Source organism: Hippoglossus stenolepis, chromosome 13 (genome assembly GCF_022539355.2).
Source record: "Hippoglossus stenolepis isolate QCI-W04-F060 chromosome 13, HSTE1.2, whole genome shotgun sequence".
Taxonomy (NCBI): Eukaryota; Metazoa; Chordata; class Actinopteri; order Pleuronectiformes; family Pleuronectidae; genus Hippoglossus; species Hippoglossus stenolepis.
The window spans coordinates 6,064,980-6,078,417 of record NC_061495.1 but is presented as its reverse complement, the minus strand read 5'-3'; the positions used below and the strand labels follow the sequence as shown (position 1 = coordinate 6,078,417).

At 43.0% G+C, this 13,438-nt stretch overlaps 1 protein-coding gene across 4 annotated transcripts in view; it reads right to left on the bottom strand.

Moving 5' to 3' along the window:
* The window catches only part of ptpn4a (protein tyrosine phosphatase non-receptor type 4a), a 58,680-nt gene extending 46,926 nt beyond the window's left edge, over window positions 1-11,754 (bottom strand). For all 4 annotated transcript variants that reach the window (XM_035173878.2, XM_035173879.2, XM_035173880.2 and 1 more), the window contains exon 1: window positions 11,370-11,754. The gene's annotated coding sequence lies outside the window, so the exon portion shown is untranslated. The remainder of the gene's footprint in view (window positions 1-11,369) is intronic.
* Window positions 11,755-13,438: the final 1,684 nt, after the last annotated feature.

The window sequence follows — 13,438 nt, the reverse complement described above, 5'->3', positions numbered from 1 at the left end:
TTTTGTCTTCTGACAGCACTGGCACAGCTTTCATACAGAATAATGCGTCACAATAAAGCAGCTTACAAAACTAACTAAACCTATTTTCTGAAGAACTGGCATGTGATCAGCTGGAACAATGCAAACCACTGTATTTGCATGTTTAAACATTTTATCAAACATCAAGCTATTCTGGGCTGCCGTCATGTATTCAGGTTAAATGTTTTGCTGTGTGAATTGAAATTTGCACTGTGGCTTTTTTTCATGGTTGCATCAGTGCATGTTATGCATTTGTGGTAGTGATAACTTGGCAGATGGCATTTCCTCTGCAGCGCTGGCCTTATACAACAACCTCAAAACCAGGTTAGACAAAGGGTATGCCAGCTCTACATTAATCTGATTTTACAAAAGAAGATTAGTGCAACCCCAGACTATGGAACGAGACCCACTAAGGACAAGAAACACATAATGATTTGGGTATAAATCATTGGTTATAATGGTTATAATGTTGCAAATTTTGACTTTAGTGTTATTTTTTATGTATGTTTGTATTTATGCATCTATATGTCCAGAAGTCACTGAACCATTTTCGCCAGTTTACACACTTAATCCGGATCAACACCTGATTGTCATTTTGTTACTTCCTGTAAAATCGCTCTACGCTTCCATTTTGTCACCTTGTTTCCACTGAACACTGGGCTGGGCGAAATATCAAGATAAAACTTTTCACTTCACGATAAATGTTCTTTATGTGTAAGGACTGATTTGAGCTGATTTAAGCCATGTGTTGATATATATATTATTATATTTTGTTGTATTGCTATTGATGAAAACTTGATCGTGATGATTATTGATATTGTTTTATTGCCCAGCCCTAACATAAACACAACAGTATCCCATTGCTTCCACCCAATATACACAGCCAGGTCTTTCAACAGGGCTTGTTGTTGTTGGAGTTTATCAATGATGAGAGTGTGTGAGTGCTTTGTTACATTCATGTAGCTATAGCAATTTATCAGCTCCTCTAGAAATCAATAAACTGCAACTGTGTTGAAACACAAGCCGGCACACAGCGAGATACTTGCTATCAAAATAAGTTCGCAACTGTAGTATCTGAAGCTGAGGAACAACCCTCACGTGACAAACTCCGAACTTAAATCATTGCTGCAGCTCACGGTGGCAGCTCGTCCAGTGTTAATCAGTTGCCAGGTTGATGCTTGAGCAAGAGGTGCTAAAACATGCAGGGATTCATGGTCTTGTAATTAATGCGTCTTAGAATAAAGTGTCTGAGAAATGTCATGTATTGTCCTTGTACTAGCAGTCCATGCCGGCTCAGAGGCTGACAGAGACAAAGCATGCAGAGCAGCCATGAGTCAGCCGGAGCCAGCCTCCCCCCAGCCTCATGCTGAAATCAGAGAAACCACAAGAATGTAACAGCTTCTGTTATTATCCCTCCCTGCTGCCTCCCTGCCTGATAGCCTGCCCCAGAAAAGAGGAGCGAGGCTGCCTATTCCTCCAACACACACACACACACACACACACACACACACACACACACACACACACACACACACACACACACACACACACACACACACACACACACACACACACACACACACACACACACACACACACACACACACACACACACACACACACACACACAATCTTGTTCTCATGTTCTCTCGGTGCTCTCCTTCTCATCTGACACACAAACACATAGATTCTCTGCGGGTATGACTGTCCATTTTGGTCACTTTCTTTCAGCACACACAAATACTCTCTTTAAACAAACCCCCAAATACACACACACACACACGGGACCTGACAGTGCAAAATCACATACACTGCAATTTGTTTTTCCTACTGAGAATGGCTGCAAACCAAAGGCTATCAGACACATAGAAACATCTACACAAATACCCACAGAAAAAAACAAGCTGATACAGTACATACATTGTCAGCAGACACACACTACAACAGATCAATAGACTGAAAGTGTGATAAATTGATAGCACAATGGAAAGGTACATTTTAACCACCTCACGTGCTCACTAGTTAACAAACTACTTCACTTAAATCATATTACAGCTGTTCGCTGTCATTTAACCAATTGAGACTCTTCAGTTTCAATTTCAAGTCCTTTTGTTATTTCCTGTATGTCTGCTGAAAAAAACAACCTGTAAAATTACTGTAACTTTGTAAGTTAAGGTTTTTTATGCTTTTTCTGTAATGTTCTATACAAACATAAATTTGCCAAATCGATATTGGAAAATCTATTTTTGAATATCATGAAACTGTTTTTGAGAAATTGTCGGAAAAGAATGTCTGCTTTTATCTGTCTGTCTGTTGGTAAGGAGGATTACACAAAAACGAATGGACAGATTACCATGAAATTTGGTGGAAGGATGTGGTATAGATCAATGAAGGTTTTGGTGCGGATCCAGATCAAAGGCTGGCTCCAGGAATGTATTTTCACTTTCTTTGACATAGTGAGCTGTTGTGTTCTTCAACATTTTCTTAGATTTTTAAGATAATAATTTATGCAGCAAAAAATTAGGCTTGTTTAGGGAAGTGTGTGCAATTTGGTGCAGATCGAAAAACAAAAACAAAAGTTTGCTTTAGGTTAGCGATAGTCATGATGTGAGACTCAGATGTCAAAAGAGTTTGTGTGGGTACTGTTCGGATCAAAGATCACGTGGGTGGACACACCCTCCTTAAAAAGCAAGCCTGTCAGCCTTTGTAACCAGATATCACTACGCATGTCGTTGACCCTGTCCCCTCCTGCTCTCTTCGCTACTCATCTCACATGTACGGTGATGCCATGCTCACACGTCTAAATCCAGCAGCCATCTGTTGACAAAAAAGAGAGGGAATCGTGCAGAGGCAAAAGTTTGAATTCACGAGCAGTAAGGATATGAAACGAAGGAGAGAAGAAAGGAGAACAGACGAGTGGGGGAAGCCCTGATGCCCTGTGTTTTTAGACTGCTCTGTCTGTTCGTGTTTGAGTTGGATAGGCAGTCCCTCCTCGCTTCCTCCAGATCTCCAAGCAAAACAAGCAGCAGATTAAACTAGGTTCTACCATGTAAACTGTTGATCTCCTGGAAATAACCCTGTCAATTGACAAAACACTGCATGTTTGAAAAGAGGGGCAGGAAATTTAAGGATTAGAATCATGGAAACAAATGCACAATTTTCTGCTTGTTTTAATAAAGTCACCAAACTGTAACTCTGACTGTCAGTGTTTGTAAAATAGTTGATTATCTAAAGCTGGAAACGTGTTTTATCGCCTGTAATGGCACCACCTCCAAATATTACCATAGTCACTGCTAGGCACTATGAAAAATAAGTGAAACCTTGCTAATTCTCATGGGGACACAGCAGAATAAGGAACGTCATGCATTTTTGGCTCTGACCCACTGTTCTTAAGCAACTGTGTCCTTTGACCCTCAGAGATATTCATGGCTCTTTAAGCAGCTGTTTCAAAGGAGGACCTGAGGATCTGAAGCCAACACACACACGCGCATGTGCGTGCACTCTAAGCTCAGGTTGCACAAGCAACAGATTAAAACGGGCACAAGGCACCTTTAGGAAACAGTGTGGGTATGTCTAAATGTGCAGAGGAGTGCGAGTGCTGCAGAGTATACACACTTTGGGAGAAAATGGGAAGGTTGATGGTGAAGGGAAGGACAAGCCAGAACACGCACTCAAGCATAACTCTAGAGTAAAGAGTCAGGAGCCAGCTGTACTCACATACCTGAGGAGTGTAAAGGTGGGGGTGGGGCTGCACAGGAGAGGAGTCCTCTTTCACATGAAACATTTTTCAATAATATGATGACGTGGATGTGGTGGTGGGAAAGGACTGACTTCATCATCTTTATCCCCTTGTTTCAAGTCGCAGTCTAAAGACCAAGATTGTTGCACTAATTCCCATCAAAACTTGCAGAGGCCAAGTTCCAACTACATTTGAGATGTATATGTGGGTTTGAATTGTGCCCACGTTCAACACACAGCTTCATATCACGGTCTGAGCTGCTTGCTAACATACATTAGCAGACAGATGAAACAAATGTTTAAAAGTTATATTTATTTATCCATTTAAACCATGGAAATTACAGAGAGCAAACCAAAAATGCCCATGGTTAAACCACAAAATGATGATGATGATGAGCAATAGCAGCATCAACTGACCAGAAGCTTGTCAGTATTTCAGTTCTTATCATTACCCAGCAATAAACTGGTTAAAACTGGTTCTTGAGACCAACCCCTGCAGGCTAGGGAGATCCGGGTGGATATGCTGAGGAGAAAGTCAGACAGGAGGGAGTGGACATGTTGAGGGAAAGGAATGAGTGGAACTGAGCGGCTACAATTGACACAAGATGACACAGTAAAGACATTTCAACAAGTGGAATGTATTCAAAATATACAAGAAACAAGTAATGCGTGCAGGTACTTCTTTTCACGACTATTGGTTTGTTTGACAGAGACAATGATAATTGTCAAACTATTAAATGAGGAAAAACTTGCATACAGGTCTACTTTGTTGTGGTCTACGATCAACTGATTGACCACCTCTGTTCACCTGTCCAACGCCCCTTTTCTTCAATTTACCATTCCCCCATTTATCTAATGACCACCACTACATCTATTCATTTCATACCTGTTGGTGATGAATGATTATTTTAATCCCTTAATCGCTTTATGTTCTACTCTATTAATCCAACCCCTGCGCGGCTAGCTCGGTCTATCTCACAGCTCATAAACCATAATCTAGCTTTATCTCCTGGCATGTTGGTATAATCTTGCCCTGCATTTTTCTGAATTTGGGTTGGAAAACACTCATTATAAGGACGATACTGCTTGATTAATTACAACAGATATCTGGAGCCACTCCTTACGTTGCCATGGCCTAGTGGAGTAAAGAAGTGTGGGGTCATCTTTTAAATGAGGTTCAGATGAAAGTGTATTTTATACTTCCTGTGATTATTTGCCAGGAATGAAGTAGCAGTAACAGCACATTTTTCTATATTCTCCTAAAACATAATGAATTTCATAACTTATTTCATGTTGCATGACATCCCCCTTGATTTCCCAACCCCTACATTATTTTGTCATCACTGGATGCTCCTCTGAGAGCAAACTCCATTTTACAGACCCCAGTGGGACAGGAAAAGAACTGTTCTTTCACAATGAGAGATGGTCTGGTGGATCAGTACAGAGACCTGTCTCAACCCTTAACAACTACGTGGATCTCCCAGACTAAATTAAAATGGGATATACTGTACAAACTGTACCATACAGGCAACAATTGAGAAGGCACTAACCAAGTCATTTGTTAAATCATCAATGACAAAAACAAGCTTAAATAGAAGGGCCCTCAGTGGAATGCATACCTCCACCAAGGCCCAACTCTTCCCTTATGAAACCAAATATAAATTCACTATTTTCAGGATTTTTATTAGAATCAAATATCATTCCCTTAAAAACGCTTGATTTTTTTCAAGATCCATGAATTAATGAAAAAGTGCTGCTGAAATTGAACAGGTTCTTGCTTGCATCGTGCCCCAACCCTCCACAAACTTTCATGGACATCAGTTGAGAGTTCTTGTATAATTAAGTAACAAACAAACAAAAACATAAGCTCCCTGGTAGAGGTAATAAAGATTTTTCTTTCTGCACATGTTGGATAACACAACAGAGTGCTTTCTGGTACACTCTGAGAAGTGGTATGATTATTAAAGTCAAGAATATTCAGATACGACTCTGATGTTGCGCATGCATGTAGAGTCACAATTCTCTCTAATGTTATGTATTTTTGAAGGAGAGAGATAGAGAGAAAGAGAGAATGTGGCCCTGATCTGACAATATGACATTCAAAATAAAATCTTGGAACAAGACAGAACAATACTACGACTGTGCGACTATGAATAAACACTTCATTCCAAAGTAAAATAGGACAGAAGTGAATCTACCCCCAATCATTTACACGCTATTCACAAGGCCACTGTTATTTTTGTCCCAGTGTTCACAGGCAGCAAATAACAACATGCAAGTCTTCTCCACTACTTTCTGAATTATACTGAGACTACTGTGCTACTAGCCTGACAGATGCATCCATATTTGATATAGCTTTCTTTTGTAGCCAGTCTGAATGTGTCACTATTAATATGGCATTACTTGCTTTCTATTTTGGAAGCCTGGATCTGTGGAGGCACCTTAGTCCTGGCATTCGGTAGCTGCGGTGTCTTGTGCAGGGTAAACACAGCTGTGTTTGGGACTTGGGAGATGATTTTTGCTGAGGACCTATGTGTCATATCCACCCCAGCAACACAACACTAACTAGCTGCCTTCCTGGGAGCTACCTTGCAGGATATTCATGTGAATGGATGTTCACTTAAGTGCTGCCAGAAAGAACTGTGGCTCAGGACAATGATGGTGATCTGTGAGTGCTATGTTAGCCTGTGCAATGTTATGCTAAATCATAATTGCGTTGGCCTGAGCCACATTAGGAATATTTCTGAATGCAGCAATTGGCAGGATGCATTACATTCAAGAAATAAACGGTCGCTGTCTTCCCGCTGTAAAATGTTAAGTCCGAACTAACCGATCCCATCAATGAGTAAGCTTACAATGCTTCCTGACTGCAGACAGTACTGTGAGCTTTCCATTGGGTAGAATGAAATGGGCCGACAGCTGGTTCTCTTGGTTAAACAGGAGCCGCCTTCCACCGACAGAGGAGGATGTTATTAACACTCAACTGGGGATAAAATGAACCACTCTGCAGAATAAGATCAACAGTCAGACACTGTAATTGGCAGGAGGGATAGTTCACTAATACTACTTGGATTTCTTTTTCTATAACACTTCTGGCAACGATAGGCCAACTAATATTAGATTTGCAAATGCTACCATCTTCAAATTCTGATCTTGCCCGCAGCACCCAACTAGCAGTACTCTTACAGACACAGTTCACACAAACACTGAGCGGTCAGCCCTACTGAGCACCATGCTAAGTGGCAGCGAGTGCCTTTATAACGTTGAGACCAACCAGAAATAGGGTTTCAGACAAAGAAAAAAATAGGTGAGTGAGGAACTGACAAGAAAGGAACATATGTTGGAAGGACAGAAGGTCAGCCGGTAGCTAAAACCTCTGTGAATGAAGAGAACACTCATTTATATATTATTCTATTGCCCATATCAACTGATTTTGCACAAGACCTATTAAACATGATCTTTAGGCATACAGTGTTCCACTCATTCCCTAACATTCTGTACTCTGAGCCCATCCCACAGTGTATACACATCTCTCAGCCTCTCAAACTGACGAGAACAATGGTTGACCTTTGACCACGTTGCTATGTGGCCCAGTTTATGATGTTTAAGCAGATGGCTGTCATCTCAATGCATCTTCTCGACTGGCACTCGTCAGCCCCTTGGAGTTACAATGATTCATCGCTAGCGAGAGGTCTCAGGACGCCAAAGTGGACATGAATTGGCTGCGTCTCCTCGCTTCTATTCTCAACTAGAATGGTACTCAGTAAAACACATACCACCACTAAGGCCCAACAGTCCCCTTAAATTAAATTAAGAACATTGAAATCAGTTCCTTAAATGTGCCTGATCAAGATCCATTAATTATTATGTGGGAAAATGGTGAAAATGTAAAAAACGTACATACAAACTAACCAACCAGCAAACAGACAGGGGTAAAAAAAAAAAAGAAAATCCTTGGAGGATGTAATGGAGCAGTCAAATTCTTGCAGCCATCAACCAAAGCCCTGAGGATGTGGGGCTGGCAGTAAAACTGAATTATTCAATATATATATATACATCCTTCATCTTTAACTGATACAACAGAATATCATCAAGTTAGGGATGAAAATCTGACCGGCAGAATCTAATCCAACTACAGTATGTTTGGCCTGGTTGTCATCGCAGTCTTGCTACAGGCAATATTGTCCAGCAGTTGCTCATACTGCATGTATTACAGGCCTGCAGGTTAGGCCCCAAGACAGAATAGTTTTTTTGTATTATTGTTATTAAAAAACACAATACCATCCTGAGGTTGAATGGTTGGAAATGAGATAGGGGTCAAAAACAGTTTGCCCCTGCTTCATATCCACAGTTGAAATTGACTCCCAATTTGCCTCGGGATCTAATGATACTCCCTGACTACTCGCTTGCTCCCATGGGTTACCTAAGCCTTCTGCCAGCTGGGGAAGTTAATTCCAATTACCTGTGCCCCCCTCCATCTTCTACCCCCATCCCTCCCTGTCCCAACCTTCCCCTCGCTTCTTACTATCTGCCCTCTCTACCATGGGGATGGCTGGTTCAGGTGCACAGCTCAAGTAAAGAGGGGCCATGGCCACAGGCAATTTAATCTTCACCAGCTGAGTCCACTTCTTCAGTACTGGACAGCACAACAAGCAAAGAAATTTAGTTCAATCCAGGATTTTGCTCAGCACATCATGTAAGGATTTATAATATGCCTCAGGAGAAAAAAGGTCAGATTCATCAAAAAGCTCAGCCTCACTTTCATGTTTAGGTACCGACAGCACAGCCTTTAATCTCACTATGTGTTTCAGCTAACAGAGATGTGTTCCACTGTTTGTCACTAGAAATGTTAACGTGGTAACCGATATTTTCTGATATTAACCCGATTAAGACAGTAGTGTGAACAAGCCACTCTTATGTAAGCAGCATTTTCTGATTATCTTCATGTGAATAACATCATACTGGGAATAAGAAATAATATTCAGACGTATTCCAACCTTAGTTGCATTAGACATATACGTCTTAATCCATTATGACGTCGAGCATTTTGCGACATTGACCCGTACAGCACTTACACAAGATGGAAAAGTAACAAGGAGTTCAAACTTTTGAAAAATAAGAAAGATAAAACTTGGAAAAGGGTATAAAGCAGTATTGTGCATTTAACTATTACAGGTTGGGGGTTTAAATTCTGGCGGGAACGACGGGCGTATAACGTAGTGGAAATAACGTTCATGTGAGTCATAATCAGACTATGCTCTGTAACATGTAAACAGGAATATGAATGGAATGTTCTATTAGCAACTCGTGTAAACATGATCATTGAAATAATGTCTTATTCAGAATAAGACCAATAATCAGATTATTGTAAATGCACTCATTAAAGATTGTTGCTTCAGAGAACCCGACTCTGCTCTCAGTGTTATGGCCAAGCTCTGGTTGCAGACTTTCATGGCCTTTCTGTTGGTTTCAACAGAAGCAAGAAACAGTTTTGCCCGGGCAGGAATGATGTATTTCATCCTTCAAAGAATAATTATCCCTTAGTGTGTGGAAAGAGAAAACAGGTGGATCAGATAAAAAATATGTAGCTGAAAACATATAATTAAGGGATGACAATAATGTGGAGTTCACTTAACTCTTCAGGGTGTTTCTCACTGTAAGTAATTGCACCACTAACTATAATATACAGCATTTTGACGATACCAACATTCACAAAAGTGTCATCAGTGACCTTCACAAAGTATCATTCCATTCACATGTCTAAGGACTGAAGCTAAAAAGCCAGTCACACTTTTCTTGTAGTGTAATCTCATGCAAAATAATCCTTAATGCAGCAGCTTTAGTGGTGTCCCATATTAAAAATGTGCTACATGGCAGGCCTAATTCCCAAGATAAGTAGTTCAGCTTCAGCTACCATCACCCCACCCCCCCCATCCTCGATGTATCCAGGTCAAGAAGATCCACTAACATAAGGTCAAAGTCATTTTGGGAGGGTGGGGTGGGGTGTCTGTTAAACTAAGTGTCCATAGGGATTCCTTCAGACGTGGACGGTGTAGAAACGCGCTTGTCAAAACATTTCGCACTGTCTCACCTTACAAATAAAGAGTCAGTAAAATTACACAGGATATTCACAGTATGTCAGTGGGTTGAGGGCGTGAGGGGGACGGGTAGGGGGACGGGGGCATTTATGCTGCTGCCTGCACAGATCCCTGGGGTCACACAGCTTTTTGGGGGAAAACTGAAGAGAGCTACGGGATTTCATTCACTGGCTGCCCCCCCCTCCTCCCCTCCTCTGTATCTGAGATCCAGTTCATGAGCAATCAGTGGATATGTCTTTAAAGTCGTTCTGCAGTTTAAAACAGGACGAGTGGGGACCAGCGATGGGAGAGATGGGAGGACAGAGCCCCGTCCATATGATCTCAGCACCGGCAGCAGACTGGCAAGCAGCAGGCAGCGGAGGAACCGACTGCGACCCAAAAAGATGTGGCACGGATGGTGGAGGGTTACGTCATCTCGAGAGGGAGAGGAAAAGAAGAGGACGCCTCATCACAGCAAATACCCCCCCACCCCCCACATCCATTACTGGACCGTTAGAGCTGCTCACCCAGCACACGGGAGCTCACGCTGTCATCCACCGCGCGACAACAATGAAGTATCATCCGTGCACAGGCGAAATAAGCAGTTTATCCATTGCGGGGCCCTCGTCTTCTTGCGTGACGTTCTCTGGAATATGACACGTACGGTGAACGCATCTGCTTCCACAGCCACACGCCAATGAATGACCGCACACGTTTCACAGCGGTCTGACGGCTTCTGTGTTTGCGGGTTTATCTGTTTACGTTGATAGCTCCAGGGGCTAGAATCTCTACCCCGCATCAGCTGTCACCGCAACAAAAAAAACAACCTCTCTCTCTCTCTCAATGATCACAAATCAAACAATGGCTGTTGCGTGCGATAACAGCGATGTCACATTTAAAGCCACAGACAGCCACCGCCGAGCAGAACTGACGCCGCACTGGCTCCATTCAACGCCAACTTGGACCCCCCCCCCCCTGTCATTAAAGGGCTCCTTGTGCACGGTACAATGAATGAGCCATTAACAGGGGGGGGGGCTGGTTAACTGAATTACGTGGGGACGCTTAACACGGGGAAGTTTAGCTGATTCAATAAACGTGGTTAAAAAAATTTAAAAAAATAACAAGCAAACACCGACGCTGCGCACACTGGATGTTTCGCAGCTGCGTTAAAGTAAGCAGCGAGATATTGAATGGGCTAAGCAGCGGCTAGCTAACAGGCAAGCTACACCAAGCACTGGTTATTGAGGCTGTGGAGGGAAATGTGTGTTAAAGCTGTGTATTTGTTGTTGCTGTGGGGGCTGGTGGGGGTGGGGGGGGGGTCGCACTTTAAATAGGCACGAGTGTAATTGCAACACAAGCCCCCTTTGGAGTAACGTTATGTCGGTGCTGTTTCGCAATGTTAGCCAATTCTTAGCCCCGTGCGGCCAGCAACTTGGGTAAAAAGTGACAGCGCTAAGCTAGCTAGCGAGCTAACGTCAGTTGGCGGTGTGGAAGCTGGTGGCCTGCGGGCTCCCCCTCTCTCTCTCTCTCTCTTACCGTCATAAACTGCTCCAGGGGCGTCCAGTTTTTAAGCAATTCAATGTTTCTCCGTGTGAGGAAATGGTGTGTGTGTGTCGGGGCGATGTGGCCCGAACATCCAAGATCAGTGCGCCCACTGCCGACGAAGCCCGAGCATCATCACTATCACAGTCTTCATCAGCACTCGCGGTCCGGCGGTGCCTCACACACATCCACCCAGCAGAGCGGGGCCTCCTCCGGGCTCGACCATGCGACTGGCTCGGCGACGACGGATAATCCACAAGCGAGGAGCCCCCGCAGTAACCATTGGCTAGACGCGGCGACCAGCGGCAGTCATTTCAGGTCGACGCGGTGTGAAATATAATCCCACGCATGCGTGATCAAAACAGAGGAAAAAAATCACCGGGGGAAATAATAAATATCACAAGCGTAGATTTTTGCTTGGGAGGGGTTGGGGGACGTCAGATCAGCGGTGAGGCGAGCGGTGAAGCCGGAGACTCGAGCGGGAGCGTGTCCGTTGTTGTCCGCGGTCCCTGCTCTCTGCAGCTGCTCCTGCCTGCACCGCAGCTCCGAGCGGCGGGCGACGTCATGGCGTCGAACCAAAGCGCACAGGGGCGGGGCCAGCGGAGCGGGAGGCGCGCTGTTTGTTTTTGAGCGCACCCACGGAGAACCGCTGCGGGATCCGACCCATTAATCTTAATATTCACACGCACACGCACACACACACACACACACAGGATCCTTGAAAGAACGAGACCCAACGCGTTTTTACATCTGTGTTTTAACTTGTGTTCACTTGTGGCATTAATGCACATAAACCACAGACTGTATATAAAGACATACACATTGTAATATACTGCACAAATGTATGTGTGCTGCATTCACTGCATGTGTTGTGATATGTGTTTGGGAAATCCTTCCCAATAATGTATTTATACGCTCCAGTTTTCTGAATGGGGCCAAACCATTACTCAATGATAATACACTAATAAAATAAAGGTTGAATTAATTTGGCCACAAGAGCTGTAGGACATTTGCAGCTGCCTACTGCTCATAACACACACACACATACACACACACACACACACACACACACACACACATACACACACGCACACACACACACACACACACACACACACACACACAACCTTGGACTTCCATCTCAGTGAGGACACTCACCGGCCTCCCTAACCTTTCACCTGTAAAACATCTGGTTAATGTGTTTTGAAAAGTGCTATTTAAGTATTATCATTATTATATACCATCATCCTTTAACCTTAGAGATGACCAGTTCATGCCTAACCCTAACCTTAACCTACCCACAATTCAGAACCCTAACCTTAAGCAGGAGCTCAGAAATTAAGTCTTTCCTCATTTGTGGTCCAGAATAATTAACAAAAACAAGTACACACACACACACACACACAGAGAGAGAGAGAGAGAGAGAGAGAGAGAGAGAGAGAGAGAGAGAGAGAGAGAGACAGTATTTTTAACTTGAATTTCATTTAGAAAATATCTGTCTCAATAAATGGCAGAATTTCTGAATTAATAATTGATATCCTTTCACTTCCAGTCCAACTCGACCCATTCACATTGAATGGATCTGTCATTCATGGACACTGTAAAATAAACATGGTAGCAAATTGTGGGAGTGGTAATGTGGGCTGTACTGACCTCTAGTGGCTCCTGAAAGAAACAGCCTACACTACAACAAACAATGGTCCATTGTGCAGTTGAATCTGAGGGGCAAACAATGAAGTAAGCAGATGAAGCGGAGCGGCGAGAGCGGGACAATAAGCCCAGTGTTGTTCATATGCACATCTCAAAAGCCACTTTGTGGTCGTGGAAATGATGAAGTAAAACTAAACATCCAGCCAACACTTTGATTTATTTGTCTTATTCTTGACGGGAACGTTCCTTTTTTCTCCCAACTTTTCATTTCCAACTTTTTCCCCAGCATGTTATGATGATAAGTGGATTGATTTGAAACAATGAGAATAATTAGTTCATCAAGGGAAAAAAAGTTTCAAAATGAAGGTTGCAGAAAGTTCCCCATCTGCTGCATAAGCATGGATATATAACAA